General features: G+C 46.6%; 1 long non-coding RNA gene across 1 annotated transcript; it reads right to left on the bottom strand.

Annotated features, from left to right (window-relative positions):
- On the bottom strand, positions 1-2,965 carry LOC137216116 (uncharacterized). The gene is made up of 3 exons (XR_010939598.1): positions 2,721-2,965; positions 740-1,044; positions 1-203 (listed from the first exon to the last, which is right to left on the bottom strand). It is a non-coding gene; the product is annotated as an uncharacterized lncRNA (long non-coding RNA).
- Between the last annotated feature and the right edge of the window lie 18,756 nt (positions 2,966-21,721).

The following is a 21,721-nucleotide window of genomic DNA, read 5'->3' as shown; positions in this document are numbered from 1 at the left end:
AGTGGATTTTCCAGGAGTTTGTGAGTCAATTTATAACCCATTTTGTTTTCAAAGCAGAGCACATAAAAGTGGAGATCAAGGGTGCTGCCTGGTATCTGATATGAGGACAGGAAAGCCGCCAGAAGCAGCACTGCCTAGGAAACGTCGTCATTCTTCTGATGTTTATTCTCTCTGTAAGATTTTTTTTTAATCCTTTGCATAGGCTCTAACGAGAAACGCGTAGTTTTTAATTTCCGACTTCTTTAAGCTTCGTTTGAAAAGACTAACTGAAAAAGATCAAGTCCTTTTAAGTGACACGTCTGTGTCTGTATGATTTTGCTCCGTCTTAATTACAACATGCAAGGGTGTCAGAACTAAAAAAAAAAATGCAGCTTAATTCTTTCCGTTGCTTAAATTTTTTATCTACGAAACTCATTGAGAATGTTTTATTTCCATAACTGATCAATGTACTCATTAATCTCACATGAAATAAAGGCATTCTCATCGATTTGCTTAGAAAACTTTTGAAAGGCAGCCAGAGCTGGCTGAGTGATGTCCAAACCAGCAAAGGACCAAAACGGTGCTTCAGAGTCATAAACTGGCCACACTGGGAATGTTTCATTTCCATAATGGATCAGCTGACTGATTAATCTCAAATTATATAAATGCCTTCGAATTGATTTGTAAAATCTTTAGAAAACCTGAGCTGCAAGAGTGATTTCAAAATCAACAAAGTGCTTGATATGCGTAGAAATATTACCTGGAGTCACAGAATCACTAAGAGTAGAAGGAAAGGGGATTTTCAGAGCCTTCTTCTTTACTGCACTTAACCCAGGAGAATTTAGTAAGAACCCGCTCCAGAGTGGATCCTGTCCCCTTGAATTAGCTCATCCCGTGCTGGTAATAACGCTGGAGAGATGCAGTGAGCAGAAGGAGAGTGCACCAACCCTTGGCTGGAGGCACTCCAGCACAGCGGTGAGAATAAAACCCATCTCACGAGACTGTGGGAAGGAAGGATCACAGGAAACCAAGCATGCGGAAGCCTCCTGTACAAGAGCTGAAACCCTTGGAAACAGCACAAACAAAATGAGAAGAAAACCAATAAGTTGCACAAATGCCTGTGTATGTATAGAGTATATACATGCATATGTGTGATTAACACGTATGAAAATATTACACGGGTCATACCATGAATATGCAAATAGTGAGTACAGATCTGTAAGAAAATATTATTATAAAGTAGTCAGCGAAATGTATGGCCAAGGACAATCAAATATTTTTTGTTGTTGTTGTTGTTGTTGTTTTTGTTTTTTGTTTTTTTGCGGTACGCAGGCCTCTCACTGCTGTGGCCTCTCCCGTTGCAGACCACAGGCTCCGGACGCGCAGGCTCAGCGGCCATGGCTCACGGGCCCAGCCGCTCCGCGGCATGTGGGATCCTCCCGGACCGGGGCACGAACCCGTGTCCCCTGCATCGGCAGGCTGACTCTCAACCACTGCGCCACCAGGGAAGCCCTGTCAAATATTTTTGATGATAAAACACCACGAACAATCCAAATGCCCAAGAGCAGAGAAGTGGTTAAGAAGCAGGCATAGTTGATCCATAGAAGAAATATTATTATGCCACTCAGTGCGGCACTGCTGAGGATTACTAATAACATAAAAAAATTCTCATAAAATGAAATGGAAAGAGAATATAAAACTAGGGAAACCATCTCTATGATTCTGGTCTACACACGACACATAGAAACGACTAGTTATTTCAGCTTTTCATGTCCATTTATAGAATGGAATAAACTAAACACCTATATACATATATTTTTAAAAGATGATTTAGTAGGAACAAGGATAACAGTGAAGATGTAGAAATCTAGGAAATTGCTTTTATGTTCATCAAAATACGATAATATTGGTCTAACACGGGACAAAGGGAATGCCATATTACAAATCCTAACTTCAGTCAAAATTCTGTTTTGTTTATCATTAAAAACATTTGAGGTTTTTCTTTCTCTGGGTATTAATAAAGTGTAAATTTGCTCTGCAACGTACCTGTGGGTGGAGGAGAAGACAGACCAGGAAGTTTGGTGTGTCTGCCACATGCCAAGTGAGATGCGTCTGGACAAACAACAGCCCAGAGGCTGCAGGGCTGGCAGCCATCCAAAGGGCGTGGTCGGCAGAATTGGGCCCATTCTTATATTACAGTTTAAAGAAATTCCAAACGCACAGAGGTTTTACCTGAAATCCTCAACATGGTTGGGAGAAGGGGCTAGATTTCACATGCACAGCATGTCAAATAGAACTTCAAGATTGGAGACTTTTGTCAACGCCATCTTATCTCATTCTCCAAATGACATAATACTAGGTAAAAAGGTCAACTACCCCTACTTTATACAGTGCTAGTAACACAAAACTACTAAAATTGGAAAAAGTGACCCCAATTGCCATATTATAATTATTTTAAACACTCTCACTAGGAGATCTCTTTCACCTTGGAGAGTCCTTTTCAGCGGTGCTCATTTCCAGCTGAATTTTAAAGAGATTCCAATGCTCTTATCCGATACTTTTGTTTAAAATGTTTCAATGCTTTTCTTCTTCTCTAGAATCTGGAGCCTAAATCCTAATGAACTAGGAATCGGAGATCCTCACAGATTCAGGACATAAGGCAGGATACAATCTGCATCTCTTAAAAAATTAAGCAATAGTATAAAAAAGTATAAAAAAGAAAATTAAGCAATAGCCCTTACCAGTGACTAGTAATCCGGAAAAGTTGTGACGTGGCCTCATCTGGAAACGCCCAGCTTCAGAGGGGCCCTTTTGGTGGTGGGTCCTCTTAGCTGTCCTTCCTCAGCCATCTCTGACGGAATGACCCTGTGGAATTTCTCTTAGGGAAGCTACTCCAAATACCCTTTAGTTGAATCATAACTGGATTTACAGCCTTTTCAATCTACCGTGGTTTAGGAGTAGGTATTTTCACCAAGCAATCTTTTTCCCCTTACTACTGAGCTTACCTACTGGATAAGCAAAAGTGATACTATTGATGAAATGCTCTTGCCGCCCATCAGCTTGCATTTGTCAGCTCAGTCGATAGTTGACGCCCCAGGGCCAAATAAAAAGAGTGAAATTTTCAAGTTTTTAGAGACTATCAAACTCTGAACTGTCAGCTCCTCCTGATATAAATCTATTTTCATTTCAGTTTCTTCTGAGACACTTAGCTTCCAAACTGCCGTACTGAAAGTAAAAAGGAGGATAAAAAAAAATTTAAAAAAATAAAAAAAATAAAAATAAAAAAAAAGGAGGATAGAAGAGGGCGTATTGATGAAACACGACGCAAATAATTCAAAAGCGCGAATGATTATACAGTCCCTGGCCAGTGGGAGGGGAAGACGCTCAGTAGACTTTCGCCTTGGCAAACGAGTCCTTGTCTCTGCGTTGTCATTGCCACATTTCTATTTTCTATAGTAAGTTTTGCATTAAGTCAATGTGATGTTTCCATGCATCCTTGAAAACAGAGATTTATCTTACTGGTTAATTACAGATCAATACAGGTTAGAAATCACGGGCTTGTTGCTGGGCTACAGCAGTCTCTCTGTTCCTGCGTCACAGTCTTTTGTGATCTCTCCTCAGTCAACACGGAATAAATATGCTTCCTGTCTGGAGAGTCAGAGGGGCAGCCCGAGTAAATCCCAGTGACGCTGTCTCAGTGACAGGAAATCTCAAAAGGACGGTTATTCATGGTAGTTCTGTGCTACGAAGGCCCCACGAACACTGAACTAGCAAATACCTAATCATTGCTCGTAGGGGAAACACGGGGCACAACATTTTCATCAGTCAGTCCATACAGAACCTGGTTTTATGTGGGCCTCTGTTCAAAGACATCCTACTTAATACATAGCGTTGATTCATTCACGTGAAATCTCCACTAACAGCACCATAAGCCACGACCAGAGGAAGCTTCTCTGATGCGTGTTTCCCTGTGAGGCCCGTCGCAGCCTTCTTGTCCTAAGGGGCGCTGGCCAACCCTGCAGCACGGGCCTCGGGGGCCACTGTAACCAGTGACATCTCCCCAAAAAGCACAAAAATGCACGGAAACTTGGCACTAAATAGACCACGAAAAGAACGGTTTACGGGATGAGCACCGCGAGTACTGAGTTTGGCGTCGCAAATAAATGTCGGCAATTAGGCTGGTGTGGAAAAGCGGAATCTGAATAATGGGGGTCAACTGTAGGTAACAAGGAAGTCAAGACACTCTCATGAAGACGCCTGCAAATGTGAAGATAAACTACAGGTGTAAAAAGTATTAATGATGCTTTGCGATAATCCTTCTGGATCAAATCTACATATGATGCGTAAACCAAGACTTGGGTTGTTTCATTAGCGAAAGCAAAATGCCCCATTTTCTTTAATTAGTCATATGCATTGGGCCTCCTAAGTGGATCTGAGGCCTTTACAAAAGAAAGGAAGAACTCAAAATAACAATTTAGATCTAAAACAGGACAGGGAACATCAGAGAGAAGCAGAAGACATGGCTGTTAGGGGGAGCCCAAGTGAGTTTGTTGAGGAATAGGCAACGTGGACCTTGGAACGTGGTGATGGTGGCATAGATGTGTGCATGGGTTCATACCAAGCTGTTCATGTTCATTATGTGCAGGTCTTTATATGCCAAATTACACCTCAACAAAGCTGGAAGGAAAGCCCTAATCCTGTCATTCCCACAGTGTCTCTCCACAACACTGTGATACACGTACCCTAGAGACAAACCAAGGGCTCCAGTCTCTGAAACCCAAAATAGGGATTCTTTCCCACCTTTCACAGAGGTGGAAAGGGAAAGCTATAGAAAGAATTCTCTTGTTATTTTCCCTCCAATCTTTGACATCTGTTCCTTTTTATCTAGTATTAAAGATTAATATCAAAATAAGTCACAAAGAAATATCACCCCCAAAATGTGAAGATCTACCATCATTCGTGATTCTGTAGCTTGTTTTCATTGTATGTCTTTGTTTGTTGGGACTGTGTGCTCATACTAAGTTTATTTTGTATATATATGTGCGTGTGTGTGTACGTGTGTGTGTGTGTATCTCACCGAGTGGAAAAGTTTTCCCTTACTTGAAAATGCAATTAAATACATCGTTATTTCACGGTATCCAGCAAAAAGCAGCTACTTTCCAGTTACAATACTCCTTGTGTACTTTCAGAAAATGCTGATCTAATCCAACCTTTCACTATACATTTAGAGGAAATATGCCCCCAAAAGTTGAATCACAATCACTAAACATTATAGAAGCTACTTCCATTCCTTCATTTTGAGCACTTTTTATGTTCCAGGGACTGGACTAGCTCTCAACAGAGAAGTGAAACCAAACTTACTCTTCACTACACTGCAGATCTTTCAATCTCCTGGGACTTAGTATAAAATAACTTCAAATAGGGTTTTGGAATCGTTTTCTATCAATTGTCTTTAAAGTGTGATTTAATAATATTCACTCATGACTCAATACTTTTATGAGAAATACAGATTATATTATCTAGGAATTTAGTTTTCTGCCAAGAAGAGTTAGTAGATCAGCAACTGATATCAACCAGGTGATGGAACAAGATCCAGTCTTGAATTTCCCACGATGTAAGTGGAAATTTCCATCACTCTGACTTTGCTTCCATCCTCCTCTCAGCCAGCAAGCCTCTTTCTCCAATCCATCCTCCCAGCTGTTCCAAGGCTGAGTTTCTGCATCACTTCCTGTGGAAACGCGCCCCCCCCCCCCGCAAACCCTCAGGCAGGCAGGACTCCTCCCTTCTCAATGCCTGGGCGACACTCCGTGGGGTTAGTTGTGCAGATGCACTAAGAACAATGCAGAGGCATCATGGTACTTATTTGTTGATTTATTTGCTCCTTAAAGGCAGGGCTGGCATATTAGTGGTTTACCCACGCACAAAACAATAGCTGACTCATGTGAGCGCTTAGTGAGTGTTTCAAAATGGAATTAAACGGTGATGTTATTTACAGCATCAAAAAGTTGGCCTCCTAAGGTAGCGGTTAAGATGTGGGCTAAACTGTCATCCACTGGGCACGTTAGTGATCATCTTTCTACTGGAAAGTTGGATGGAATTCCCCTCTAGCACACATTAACGCACATGTGGCCAACAGAGAGACCAGCAGGTGGAAAAATCTGATTTTCTAAAAGGGCTCAGATGACCTCAGATGCTTCCAAAGTGCTCGGGAGAGACCTCTGCTCTCTGAGTAATGCCCTTGCCTTCATCTGAGCACCCAGTCTGATGCCCCTCCCTCCCCCACCTCCCCTGAGGCCCAGGAAGTCATCCTGACTTCCAGGCATGTTCCACAGCCTCCTGTTTATCTGCAGGAGCAGAGGCAGCACCTCAGGCTCGATCTGCTTCCGCTGGTGTCCTCCAGCCTTGGTCTCCCGTACAGCAGGTTCTCCTCAAAGACCTAATTCCTGCCATCGTGTCTCCTTCAGATAAGGACACCAGATGATGACATCTGGTTCTTCTCAGGGGTACCCTGACCACCTGCGGATGGGGTCCCCATTATTTGGTTTGAGGACGGCAGGAAGGGCAAGAGCAGGCTTTGTGGGGGTCTTGAAAGCCTCCAAAATCCCCGTTGCGGTGGCCCCGGTGGCTGGGTTGACACAGTGGCTGTGTCCTGGAGTGTCAATAGTTGGTGACTCAGGTGCACGTCAGCGCTATTCAGCCTGTGCGTCCTCTGACTCCATCCCCACCTGGAAGGTCCTTATCCTTTATCTCGATGGTCTAAGACACCTGACTGAAGATTCCTTCATCTCCATCAATCCTACTGGTCACAGAGCTGGAAAGCATTCTCTCCAGGGCACCGCCCACGATGCACAGCAGTTGCTTCCTGTTCATCTCATTGTCCCTGTACAGTAACAAACCTGAAACAGTGACGAGCTTAGATAATAAACACACACCGGTCTAGGACTCAAGTGCAAACAGCTGTCAGGCACATCCGGGGAAAGGTGTCAGTGTAATTGCATACTAGCTACTATCGCAAGCAAGGAAGACGTGACTCTCCCCCAAATTCTCTCAGGGAAAGCGCCACCGCATCCCAAGAGGGAGGCTATTTTGGTCCCTGTGGATTCTGACTCCAGGTATAACTGAGTTTTGAGGTACATGGAGAAGATGTCACCCTAAAATCTAAACTGACTCTTTGGTTGGCAGGCAGGAAAGATATTCATAAGGTGGGGAGAGGGCAACTCTAGTCTCCACACACCATCCCACAGGGGCAGTCCCAGTTACCCCAGGGAACAAAACAGGACAGTTTTCTAAAGAACAGGGGAACTGCCTGACCTGAAGTCGGCCTCGATGTTCAAGCTGGTGTTTCTTAATTAGAGTGTGTGGTAAACACGTCTAGTAGAAAACCTACACCGTATCTGTGGCTCCAAAGAGACCCCAACCAGGTGTCTCCATTAATCTGCCCAAATGCGGGAGGCGTGCAGACCTTCACTGCAACGTTATCAAATGAGCACCCAGGTGTCAATGAAGTTTTTAAAAACGCGCACAGCAAAGCCCAGCCACTCTTACTGAGACTCTTGTACGGAGCACGTGTTTGTTCATCAGCGTGAAGCAGCCTTTGGTCACCCTTCACACCCAGACTACATGTAGTCATTGTTTTTAGCTGGATTTTATACTCGGCACTGGTCCCTGGGGCCGGTGTGTTGGCAAAGTCCGTCTGTGCTGGGCTTGCCGTTACCATTTGGAAAAAGGGAAATCTAAGACCAAGCTGAGGGAACCCAGGCTTGAGTCTGAAAGACACCATGGGTTTAAATCAGCAGATGCATTACTGAGATGCCTCCCCTGGTGAGGTCCAATGCTCTCACCCTTCTCCTCTCTCAGCGGCATCCTTCTCACTCCCTGTAGAAACCAGAAGAGTTCAAATCCAGGGTCTTTCCAGTTCTCAGGCCGTGATGCTGTACAAAGCTGGCGGCAGATCCAGAACCTGAGTTCAGATCCACTCCATGGGGCAGGGGAGCCGGCAGCATCAGAGCGAGATCCTCAGCTAATGTGCATCGTGGGCCATGGGCAGGGATGCAAAATCATTCCAAGAACAAAAAGTGCTTATCAAGGACCATCCTATATCTTCCCCCCATGCCAGCCCCCTCCTTCCCGCCCTGAACAAGACATCGGCAGAGTCTCTTGCTCTAAAAGCCTGAACCCCACTAGGCATCACCACACCTGTCACCTGCTTTGGGGACTTTAAACAAGAGTGGAGCGTGAGCCTGAGCCTGACACTCTCCGCGCTTGTGAAACCGAGCAAGTAGAGGCTGGGGTTCCCTGGTGACAAACACACAGGGCCAGTCCCCGTGCAGGTCAGCCGGGCAGCAAGACACCTCCACAGATGTAACTGATCTCAGCCCCCCGTGGCTATTTTATTTGCCCGGACTGTGCAAGCTTCAAGTGGAAATTTAGACAATTTCCCAGGGTTTTCTTATGTCTCAGACACAGACTTGGACAGAATCACTCCATATCACTAAACAAATTAGCTGTTAGCTTGTATTTCCTTTAATGACTTCAAGGGGCAATTTGACAGGACCAGCTACACCCGTGGGCGTCCTCACCATCAGAAATTCTTCACGTTCCTCTGAAATGTATCAGAGTGTTGCTCTCTGGGTGGGATTCGTATAAAATTAGCTCGATAAGCTCATTTTTATCACTCAAAATGGTTTCAGGTTAAATCTAGGAGGAGATTAATTTGTTCCCAGTAATGTTACAGATCTAATATATGAGAAGAGAGATTCCAGAAGATGCTGAGGGGAAAGGCTTAAAATGAGTATTGAATGACTTAGTGCAGAGTCTCACCGGCATTCCTCCCCTTGCCGTGCATTTACGAGGGCGAAGTAATAAGCTGCTGAAGGGCTCCTGCGCGTTCAGGCGTACGTCTCAAGGTATAGGGTGATCACTTTGCCGCTCTGGGGAAATGTGATGGTGTCATGGTCCCCATTTTGTAAAGGATAAAGGCAGCCTGATTGACAAAGCGATTTCCACGTTTCCAAGAAGCAAGGAAATCCCAGTGCTGGACCGTAGCCTCCATCCCTCAGAACTGTCGTGCAGAAGCGTTTGCAACGGTGCTCACCTCTGAAACAGACATGATTGCTCGGAAATTGAGGTCACACCCCCTGAAATTGCCAGTGGATGTTCATCCTGTGAGAAGTGTCATTAAAGCAGTTAGGAGGCAGGAAGGCTGGAACGGGGTTGACACTCAGGCGGGATGCAGGACCTGACAGAGCAAGAGCTCGCTGTCTCTGACCCTCTACATTTCCCTTCCTCCAGGGAGAAAACGTGATCCTAATTGCCAGATAAAAGGCGTGTTTCGTTTGTAAATTTTGTTTTTGAAAACAAGTGCTGAATGGTGTTGATGTTGCTATTTCACTTATTTATATCACATGCGTCATGCCTTTCGATTCCCCGAGAACCTTGCGAAGCAGGAAAGAAAAGTATCTTCGCTCCCATCACACAATTAACGAATCTGGGTCTCAGACATGCTAAGTGCCCGGCACAACTCCACTGTGGTGAGCAGGACCCCAGGAGGGACCCGGCCACACGAAGGCAGCATCTGTGGAGAGTCCCCTCGTGCTCCGCCAGAGGGACCACTTGCTGGGTGACTGTCCCCTGGACGACAGAGGACACTCAACGGGCAAAGGGCTGCTTGCGCCCATCTGAGCTGACCCCGGGTGGGGACACCGGAGCGTGACCGCGACCGCCCATCCAAGTGGAGGGTGAGGGTCTGCACGGCCTGGAGTTGAGGGGCGACCCGCTCCCCAGCGCACGGTGGCCCCATCCCTCCCCCAGTCCTGAGTGCGGGGCTGAGATACACGTGGTTGAAGCATTTGCAGTTGCAGGAGCCGCCTCGCTAGGTCCCCGGCTATGACGGTAATTCTCTGTGTCACCTGGACGGGGCTGAGGGACGCCCAGAGGGCTGGGGAAACGGCATGTCTGGGCCAGGTCTGTGAGGGTGTGTCTGGAAGAGATCAGCATTCGAATCTGCGGACAGTACATAGGATCAGCCTCCCCAGTGTGGGCGGCGGGAGGAAGGTAGAACTCTCTCCCTGTCTTTTCTTGAGCTGGGATGTCCATCTTCTGACTACGTCCTGGGGCCTTAGGATTTAGGCTGAATTGCATCACCGCCTTTGCTGGTTTCTGGTTTGCAGACAGCGTATCTCAGCATCCATAATCACTGGAGCCGATATTCTCCTAACAAATCTCCTCTTGTATCTCGGTCATCTATCCGTCTATATCTATCTGTCTCTACCACCTATCTAACTATCCATCCATCTATCCATCCATCCATCTTATTACTTCTGTTTTTTTGGAGAACCCAAGATGCTGGCCCTTGGTGTAAAGGTGACCGCAGTGAAGAGGCCAAATGGGAAACTTTGAAACTACCCACAAGCCCTGGCCAAGATGTCAAATCAAAACCATTGTCACACCGGGGAACGGGGAGGGGAGTGGAGCTTAGGGCCCTAATTAAAGACGTAAAGTGGGGGCAGGCGCACCTCTCCTGTGGACAGTCAGACCGCACGTATGTCAGGTTTTGCAGACACCACATCTCTGTGGCCACTGCTCAGCTCTGCACCCCAGAGATGCATAAACCCCATGAGGGCTGGGCTCACACAGAGCACTGATAGAACGGATGTGGGCTCGGTGGGGTCCAGTGGGCTGTCAGGTGCGCCCGGCGGGTGCAGGGTGGTGGTCCCCGCCCCACCCCCCTTAGCTTGCTGGGGACGGCTGTATGCAGGCCAACGTCTGTGGACCAGTCCGGTGTCACCAGGTAGCACCCAGCCCGAGTGCTGTTTCCACAGCAGATTCCTGAGGTCCTGGCCAGAAGGTGTGTGGCCATCGATTTGCTGAAGGCGTTCTTCCTCCTTCCAATTAGAAAAGAGGACGAAAAACAGCTGGATTCACATGGGACACACAATAATCAGAGTCCTGCCTCAGGGCTAGGCTTCGAATAACAGCTGAATTCACAGGGGACACACAGTAATCTCCATTTAGAGTCCCGCCTCAGGGCTAGGCTTCCTCGCCCCGTCCTCTCCCACATCACAGACCAGCCCTGTCCCTGGGAAACCCGACAGCAGCCACACAGGTGACTCTAAATCTTCCAGCAGCCACATTTTAAAAAGCAAAGTGTTAAATTAATTTTCATAATGTCTGTTACTTAGCCCAATACATTTAAGATATTATTTAACATGCAATCAGTATAAAAATTATGAACATGGTATTTTACAACTTTGTTTTCATAGTAAATCTTGAAAAACCAGGGTGTCCTTTGTCCTCAGAGCACCCCTCAGTTTAGACCAGCCTCGTGTCAAGTGCAGGATGGACCCGGGAGGCTAGTGGCCGCCACTTGGACACTGACGCTGTGGTCTAAGGGGGTCTGGACCAGCGGGGCAGCCCGGAGAACCCGCGACCCGCAGCACCGATGGCATCGTGCTGATCAGAGGGGACAGGATGCACACACTCTGGGGGAGGGACTGACCTCTGGGCCTCAGTTTCCTCTGACAATAATTGTGACACCTCGCCGTGGGTCATCATGGAGAGTAAATGACTTCATGTGTATCAAGTGCTGAGAACAGCGCCCGGCACATTCTAACGTTCGCAAGTTCTTTCCATCATTAACTATGTAAAACGACAGGTTGATGAAAGAAGAAATATACTAATAAACAATTTTAAAGGGAAAAAAAAGTGGGACTCAAGCACTTTCATGTAACCCGAGTCTGTCTGTTGCCCTCAACACCAGAGAATGAAGAGGTGAGTTTTGTGGGTATTTTCAAACTCAGCAACATTTACACAGCTGCACTTACTAGTTTATGATGCCTGGGCTGAGCTGTTCCCACCGACGTGGAAATACATTTCACACCAGTCAGTAATCCCAGTATCCCCACAAAACCACCTTCCCAGCCCCACAAACCATCTTAGGGGAAGTGGCCCAAGTGGGCCTGTGAGTCTCCAAACAAGCGTTACCTGGAAATAGAAGATCCCAGAGGCCCCCCGGAACCTGGGAAAGGCCTGGAATCAATTACAGCGAGGGAGAGGGAGAGGGGACCCGCTCTGGTGTTTATACAGGGCAGCAATTCAGCAGTGCCTTTGATGAACTGCCTAAGTAAAGACCAGGCTTAACATATTCCGGATCTGAAATAGAAAGGAGCTCAGCCTGACCGGGGATAATAAACCAACACGAGCCGTATAATGGGCTGTAGCAGCCTTCCGAGTTCTCGGCACAGATCTGAGAGCTGGAGTCAAGTGAAAAGGAGCTTGCATTTAGTGCTCAGAGGAGCCAGCCGCTGGCAGGCACCGAGGGGCTGCAGAGCCGGGATGCTGCGGCCCAGGGCGCGTGGATGGGGCTCTGTGGACCGGGCTTTGCCTTGAGTTTTCCAAAGAGGGTGAATGGGGAACTGATTGAAATCTCATCGTGCGTCTCCGCCTTCACACATCACTCCCACTCCGTGCCGAGCCTTCTGGAAACTTCCACTGACACAGTCTAAAGCCCCAGAAAGTTTCTATGTAAAGAAAACGGAGCACCTCTCCCCACTTTTGCTGATTTCATATTAGTTAACCACATGAGAACTTAGTAAGCATCCCACCTACTTCGCGTCTGGGAGCACCGTGGTCCAGCAGCCAAGGCCACGGGTCTACGGGAATCAGACGACACTGAGCTGTTGGACCCTGTTGTCCATCACGGCACCCCGTCTCTGTGCTGCCCTCAGCCCTGCACCCCGGGACCCAATGCTTGCCGTCACCCTCAGGTTTCCAGATGCGGTGACTGTGGTTCCCTCTGTGAAGCCTGGCCTGCAGAGTAAACCACTGCCTGCCTGCTAAGGTAGGTAATTAGAAATTTTGATATCAATACACATACCCCATCCATTCCCCATGAATGCCAGTGGATTTAGGGTTTAGAGGGAGAGAGAAAAGGCAAGCAAAAAATGCATGAAAAAATACAGCATGTGTAACATGAATCTATCCATATAAAATTGCATTTGTGCCCATGTGGGTGCACAGAAATTTGGGGATAAATCGATAGGGCTCTCTAACGATATAACGCTAAAAGGAAGATAAACTTGCTCTACAATGTATATAGTATTTTGTTACACATTCAAGATTTTGTTAAAAATTTAAAAATGGATAAAACCCATCTACATGCCTATATCTGGAAAAACGCTGTGTATCTCCAGTTTGATGTGATGAGGTTTAGTTATGATTCATCACCGAATGCATCCTTCAGGAATTATTAGCATAACGAGTTTTCAGAGTACAAATAAGCAAACAAAGGAGAGAAAACACAGATAATTACTAAGTTATAAACAAAGCGCTGGGATTTCCCTGGTGGTCCAGTGGTAAAGAATCCACTTTACAATGCAGGGGACACGGGTTCGATCCCTGGTCAGGGGAACTAAGATTCCACATGCAGCGGAGCAACTGAGCCCACGTGCCACAACTACTGAGCTCACGCGCCACAACTACTGAGCTCACGCGCCACAACTACTGAGCTCACGCGCCTCAACTAGAGCCCGTGTACTGCAAACTACAGAGCCCACGCGCCCTGGAGCCTGTGCGCCACAGCTAGAGAGGGAAAACCCACACGTCACAGCTAGAGAAGCCCGTGCCCCACAACAAAGAGCCCGTGTAACGCAACTAAGACCCGACACAGCCAAAAATAAATAAAATAAATAAATCTTAAAAAAAAAAAGCGCTATTTAAGGAGCACCTCTGTGCAAAGTTAGCTGCTGGTACCGGGACTCCAGATTGCACAGTTGTTGTATTCTGCAACTTTCATCCATATGTTTATCCACCCCCTTTTATTTATTCTTTTCTGTCATGAATATGCATCGGTTTCTCCTCAATCACACTCAGCTTGCTTAAGTGTAGCTACTCCTTTGAGATTTATGCTCATTTTCCGAGCACCGAGCGAGGAGAACCTGCAGGAAAAATCACGCTGCATGATTCATATCATATCATAGAATTCAGATTATAGCCGTAAAAATCACATCGCTGATTTATATGCCATAATTTCAGCCAAATTTGAACAGCATCACATCTGTTATCTACAGAAATAACCATGAATTACCTCTCAAGACAATTTTTCACATTCTCAAAGGTACCACTTCTCTTCCTATTTATAGATATTTTTGCCATGAGATATTGGGGTATGCGCTGGGCAGCTAGGTTGATGGAGAAAATAATTTTTTTCCTGAATTTAATTAAATAGAAATGGATTGAGTCCGTACTGTGTGCTTGACCCATACTGTGAGCTGCAGGAAATACATTCCGGCCCATGCGGGCTCCTCCCTCCTGCTCACCTGCCACGGACACAACACCTGCTCTGCATCCCCTGCGCTATCACCAGTGCAGGCTGGTTGGGTTAAGTGATCTCAGGGACATTCTGAGTCCCACGAGATACCGCTCAGAGGTCACCCCGCCCAACATGAAAGCATGTGGGAAATCACAGAGAATAATAACCAGGGATATCTCTTTACTCCAGAGGATTCAGGGATCCCACCTTCACTGCATGAATCTTGACCCGCAAGGGATGGCTAAGATCTCATGCTTAGCTGTTTGTGTCCTGTTGTTTGGTAGCCCTTCGGGGGTTCACCACTAGGTGTATGTTTCTGAACGCGATGACCTCTAAACAGAGCAGAGTTCTGCAGTGAAGCTTTTCCGTGACTCTAAGTGCCTTTTATGGTCTTTTTAAAAAATATCAAGATATCAGACTGCATCTACCAAAATATACGTAATTCAAGCTTTAATCGGAGGGAGACTAATTACTCCCACTTAGATTGTAAGGATAATGTGTGCTGCCCTTCCTTAAAATGAAAGATTTATAGATCATTTTAAAGGCATTTTAATCATTCTTCTTTTTTTAATTCAGCATATTAATTTGCGCGGACATACTGACAGCATTTAAAGTCTCCACGAACTTAGAGGGAAACACAAAACAGGCACTTCGATAATTCATTAGGCTGAACGAGGTAGCTGGGGTGACAGAACGGGATGTATGTGCCTATAACATGGAAATGCCCTTAATTATATCAGGGGTCACCAAACAAGCAGCTTGACAGTGAGACTAATTCTTATCTATTAAAAGAAAGGAGGGGGTCCGGTGAGGATTTCACCAAATTCATTTCACGTGGGCTCTCCAGCATTCCATGACAGAGCTGCACGTGTGTTTGCTGTTTGTTTCGATTTTGCAGAAATGATACATTGAGCGCTGAGAAATGCACAAAGAAAAAGAAAACTTAAATGGCTTAGGAGGAGGAGATGAAATCAATCTTTGGAGACTCTGCAGTGACCTTGAACCGTTCTGGTGGGAGATGCTCTGCCCGGGTGAACTTCCCAGGAAGGACCGGGAGTGAAAAGAAGGGCTCCACGCTGTAGAGCAAGGGGTTGAAATGCCTCTCCTGTGCCCTCAGCCCTTCGCAAAGTGTGAGTCTTTATCTGTAAAGTGACCGTTCTTCCTCCCTGGGTTTTTTGGGTGTAAAGAAATGATTATTTGTGGACGGTCCCCCGTCTAACTACAAAGTGATGTGGGAAGAGGGGATGGAGGGGACTCCCCACTTCCCTTCCTTCCTCCCCTCCCTCTGCAGGAGAGGCTTCTGAGGGACGGAGGGGACCAGGGGGCTGTGAGCCCGGCTCGGGGGGAGGCTGACATGGCCCCTCCCCTCAGGAAGGTGCTGTTCGCATCTGCTACAGACTGACCAGTGGAGGATGCAGCTCTGACATCACCTCGCCTGAAGCAGCGCCTTGTGCCATGTCACCTAGCAGCTCTGGGCCAGTTCCCATGTGCACTTCAGCAAACAGCATCCTTCAGCCACATGGAACCAAAAGTAACCCAGCCCTTTCCCTGTGTCTTAAATTTGAGGAACCACACTTACTACTCACACCTCTGGCAGGATTAGTGTAGCCACCTTGTGCTAACAGTGTTCAATTTTTTTAATGAAAATGCCCCTTTGGCTGATGGGAAGTAATTTAAATTCAAGATGAGAGTGAGTAAATAAACACTATTGGGGGGAAATCCCTTACTAGGAAAATAAATAAACAAAAATTCTCCTTGAGGCTGTAAGACGGAGCAAGGTTACATCCAGACAAGCCCAGCTGTTTTACAGGTCGGCTTGATAAATGAAATCAGAGGTTAACAATAATGTGATCACATATGTTCAGTCCCTCCCGAGAAGTGTTCACCACACAGCACACGCTGCAATAAGCTAATTAATGACAACAATTCTTTTTATCTGTTGATGCGTCAAAATGCATAGCCATTGCCTGTTTTTAAAAATAAAACGTTGATTCTTCGACAAGAAAAGTAACAGGAAATCAGCTGCCACAGAAGGTCCTACATGAGCATCGTTGCCCAGCACACTCCACACAGCCACTCCCTCCCCAGAGGCAGACACCACCCAGCCCTGAAAGTGCGCCCCTCTCCTTAGTAAGGCTCCTTCTCATCCAGGTATCCACCCAGGGTCTGGGACCGTTCCTGTCCCCGGGGAGGGGGGGAGTGGGATGGAAAAGCCAGGGGTCCTTACTCAGGGATCTCCCTGCTTGGTCACGGTCCTTGCCGTTGTGCCCCAGGCATATTAAATGGGTCATAGCTTTGTCCTTGTGTCCTGAACACACCATCATTCCATGTTTCAGCTCCTCCCAGGGGCACTCCTGTGATTTCCTCATCTCCCACCCAGGAACCCTGACATCTCCTGGCCCATCTGTTCGCTATGATCCACCTGCCCGCCTGTATCTCTCAACAGCCCCGCTCCCGGGGGGCCCCTGCAGAAGCCCTGGTGGACATTTCTGATGCTGAAGGCTTCCCAGGCCTCACCTGCCCACATGGCCACCTGTTCTGGTTATAGAAGGTATCCTGATTTGACAGGGTCCCTTCCTCAGCACTCAGCTCTATTCCTGCAATAGGAGGATGAACACTGAATCCCAGCTCTTTTCTTTTCTTTCCTTTTTTTTTTTTTTTGCGGTACGCGGGCTTCTCACTGTTGTGGTCTCTCTCGTTGCGGAGCACAGGCTCCGGACGCGCAGGCTCAGCGGCCATGGCTCACGGGCCCAGCCGCTCCGCGGCATGTGGGATCTTCCCGGACCGGGGCACGAACCCGTGTCCCCTGCATCGGCAGGCGGACTCTCAACCACTGCGCCACCAGGGAAGCCCTCCCAGCTCTTCTCACTTGGCCCAGTACTCGCAGGTAATTCATTCCTTCACGCCTGGCAAGATCACAAACTATACTACAGACGTATTTCAGGAAGTCCATTTTTTGCATGTTTTGACATATCCTCTCATAAAATTTGCAAGGTTGGCAGGGGAGTAGAAAAGGAGATCCAGGTATCACATCACTAAATATAGTAAAGTGAAAGTCAAGCTACCTAGCAGTGAAGTAGAAAGCTTTGGGGCCACTCCCCTCTACAGATACACTTTCATGAAATCCAGGAAGGGCTGGTTCTACCTGACAACCTGTTACCGAGTCCAAGCTCACTCTGCTCGCTGCACGACAAGCCCATAAATCGGGAGACGGGGCGTTGAGGCAAGGAATACAGCTTTATTTGGAAAGCCAGCAGACTAGTGTCTCTGAAAAACCATCTTATCGGGCCCTGGATGCCAGTTTCTTTTACAGAACAGAGAAGGGGAGGAGGTGAGGAAGTAAAGTAAAAAGGCCACTTATCTTGCAAAATCTCCTGTGGCCAGCATCAGGGAGGGGATGTGTTCATTTCTTCCTCTCTGCAGCCATTCATAGGTGGGCAGGGTCAGATTGTCTCCTGGTGAGCTGAACAAAGGCACTTTAGTTTAACATTCTGGCAGAGGGGCAGGGTTCCCTGAGGCAGGCCATTATATATGATTATAATCACAAAAGCAAAGATTAAAGTCAAAGAAACAGATCCAAGATGGAGTCGGGGTGAGCTGCAAGGAGGGCTGGGCCCCGGCCCTACCCCACACCCTGGGCTTCTCACCCCAGGGTACTCCCACGATGCAAGTGGCATCACACACACACACACACACACACACACACAGAGGACACACACACACACACACACACACACACACACACACACACACACAGAGGAGCGTCAATGCCCAGGCTCTGTCCACCTGCAAATGGGTGCCTCTTGGCTGCAAACTGATGAAGAGATGTGTCCCTCAGTCAAGGGACCTGGGGAAGGAGCCCAAGAACCCCTAGAATCAAGGCCAATCTCCAGGGCATCTAAGGCCCCATGGGCACATCCCCTGGACCCCACCAGTCAGAACACAGCCTGAGAGGGTCACATCAGGGGTCAGGGTGGCTCCTGTCTGGACCAAGGACAGAACTGCTCTCAGAGACCCAGAGTTCACCATCAAGAGAGGTGCTAGGACCACTGCCAGTGTCTCTTGCCTTCATCCTCCTACAGAGAGGGGCACCCTGGACCACCTACCGCCTCTGCGTCACCCAGCGGTAACTTCCATCTGAAGGACGGTCCATGTAACCATCGGGCCAGAGGAGGGAAGCTGCTGTGTTCAGAGGGCGCAAGGCGGGGCAGGATGACCGTGTGCTCAGTGTTCGTCCTGTCCTTGGTCCCAAGGGCTCCTGGGGGAACATCTGAGCTGGAAAGAACAGAAGGACCCCCCGAAACACTGCAACCACGGGAACCTGGAGTGGGGGAACACCCTGGGGAGGCTGGCAGGGAGGGGGCACCCCCCCTGCAGGTAGCTCAGGGGGGCTCGGCTCAGGGACACCGGCTTTTCCAGGTCGGCAGCACTGGTCCTTGGACTGTAAACTCCACCACCGAGCGCACCTAGGAAATAGGGACTGCGGACTGGCCTGATCTCAGGGTCCCCTCCCCACTAGGGCGGAGGTCAGAACGGCTTCCTAGACCCTGGACGGTATGAGCTGGCAGGTATCGGAACAATTCGGGGCTGGGAGAAGTCCTGAGTGGGCTGTGCTTGGGTGCACACGGGATGATATACTCACATATTCATACAGCACCGGCTTGTAAACCCTTGGGGAAGCAGCCGTTCCTGCACAGATACACACTTTTCATTCTCTGGGTGTGTTTCATCAAAGCCCTCAAAGTCAGATAAATTACACCTGACCTTGGGAATGTATGCCCTGCGTGTGGGTCTCGCTGAGCTGCACACTTTTTGGAAGCTTGGGGGTTTTTCCTTTTCTTTTCTTTTCTGATACTTGACCTCTCACACAGAGGGCAGGCATCCTCTCACTCAGTGCCCGGTAGCATCACCAGCTGTGAAGCCCGGGGGAGAACCCTCCAGGACCACTGCCCAGCCACCTGCCTGCCACCTGCGATTTTGCACGGAAGCCCCTGGTGGACGACTTACTCAGGCTGAGTGCCAGGCCTCCTGATGCCACCTGAAAAGATGCTTTTCAAGAACCAAGAAGAAATGAACGCATGTTTATAAACAGATAAAAAGAACTGCTTGGCGCACCAAGGGAGCTGGGAAAACCGGAGCTGTCACTGTTGTTTTATGTTTCTGTTGCCATTTCACTCAGGACATACTTTTGGGCACTTAGAACGTGTTTCAGGGGAATCACAGCCTGATGGTTTTATTATTTTTTAATTTAATTAAACATATATTAAAACTTTTAAGATCGAAGCTATTTTCCCTTTTGTTACCTTTCCCAGTACATCAAAGAACTCGGCACCCAGAGAATCACTTCAGTGTTTTCTTTAGTCTTACTCAGGTTTCCTCATTGTCTTTGGACACGACTGAGCTCAGAGGTAAATTATTTCCATATTCAATCATCGGGTAAGTTCTCACCTCCGCATGAATTTCTGTGTGTTAATTTTTTAATCTTAATACTCCCTTTTAATTTTCTCTTTGACCTAACCTCCCCTCACTTTGTGTCACTGTACTGTACATATTGAGAATAATTTGTAAACACTTTTGAAATGAGGGGCAGGATAGGTTGACTGACCAGATGAATGGATGAATAGATAGAAGGTAGATAAATAGGGTAGATCGATACAGAGGTGATAGATACCTAGATAGATGATAGATAATACATACATACATAGATGATAGATAGATAGGATAATTTAAGATGTTATTAATCCTCTACACCCATGTGGAAGAACAGAAATAAAATTCTTAGCACTGATGACGTGGTTTGAGAGGTAAGGAAAGGAGCACAAGAGAGGAAACTGGAATAAAAATGAGCAAGGATTTATTTTCCTTTTACCACTTTCCAGTATTTTTTTTACAATGAGCACTTATTACTTTCAAAAGTTTAAAAATGCAGAACATTAGACATATACATACTCTATAAAAATAAATGCTACATAGATAAAATATTAGAAATATAAAACAAATATAGGGTTGAAATGTAATATATCTTTAAATTCTACATGTAAAATGCCACAAAGGCTGCACCAATTTACATCCCCACCAACAGTGCACAAGTGTTTCCTTTTCTCCACACCCTCACCAACACTTGTTGATAATCTAATTTCTGATCTATTCTAAATTACCTCAGAAGACACCTTCACTATATACTCACTCATTTTATGTATATATATATATTTCCTGCCCCCCCCCCCACTTTGGCCATGCCACCAGGTATGTGGGATCTTAGTTCCCTGACCAGGGTTCAAACCTGTGCCCCTTGCAGTGGAAGCGTGGAGTCCTAACCACTGGACCACCTGGGAAGTCGCTACTCACTTTATATTTGGAAGATAGAAGCACAAATGGATTATCTAAGATTGGAGACAGAGCAAAGAGAGACCTACACTGATGTTTAATTCACTCTCCACAAAAGAGTTGAGAGACATGTATTTTCCAGCGAATTTATAGCAGAATATTAACAGTGTAATCAGGAACTGTTTTTATTAAATGATTTTATTTGTGTTTGCTTAGTAGATAAGATTTATGGTAAATTAAATAAGATCTATGAGACTTTTTAAATTAAATATATTAATCATTTAGAAATAGACATGTTTATGTATTTGGTGGGAATTTTTCTTTTTAAATAATGAAAAATAATGAAATCCAGAGGAAAATTTTGATCCACACAAAACAAAACATTGAACCTAAAAATGGTACACACGCACATATATACACACACATACACACACATATACACACACATACATATACACACACATATACATATACACACACAAACACACACTTCTCATTTGCTTCTTATTTTTTCCTAATTTCTCCACTTTCCCCTACTTTGACACAAATTTCGTGGATAAAATTTATTTTTCAATATTATTTTAATAATATTAATGATACTAAATGCTATTTTAAAGTTTGTTTTTTTTTTTTTACAGCAGCTAAACAACCTGTCAACACCATACTTTAAGGAACAGGAATTATACTGGGTTGCAAAGGGCAACACAGGAGCAAGAGGCATTTGACTTTTAAAGGATGATTTTCCTGAAGTTCTGAGGCCAGAGGCCACGTCCAGACATGCTGGCTGAGATGACCTTGAACTTGGGAGTATTTATAGCCTGTTGAGTTACATAAGCCACACAAGCGTACACTTCATCAGGCAAGAGCGCTGACGGGCACATTCCTTCAGGAGAACAAGCAGGACAGCTGGTGTGTGTGGATCGTCTGTTGCTTAAGTTCCTGCTAAAACTGTCAGCCACACCCTCACCCTCTCCCCCGCCGCCGGCAGAAAGTTGGCACAAATTGTTCCATAGACAGCAGTCTCTTCATTATCCTTTAGAGCAGCCCAGGACGGTGGCTGCTCTAAAAATAAAGCTTTCCCCCTCCTCGTTCTGAAATATGCAACGA

This window comes from Pseudorca crassidens, chromosome 21 (genome assembly GCF_039906515.1).
Source record: "Pseudorca crassidens isolate mPseCra1 chromosome 21, mPseCra1.hap1, whole genome shotgun sequence".
NCBI lineage: Eukaryota > Metazoa > Chordata > Mammalia > Artiodactyla > Delphinidae > Pseudorca > Pseudorca crassidens.
Note: the sequence above shows the minus strand (reverse complement) of the source record. Positions and strands in the feature narration are given on the sequence as shown.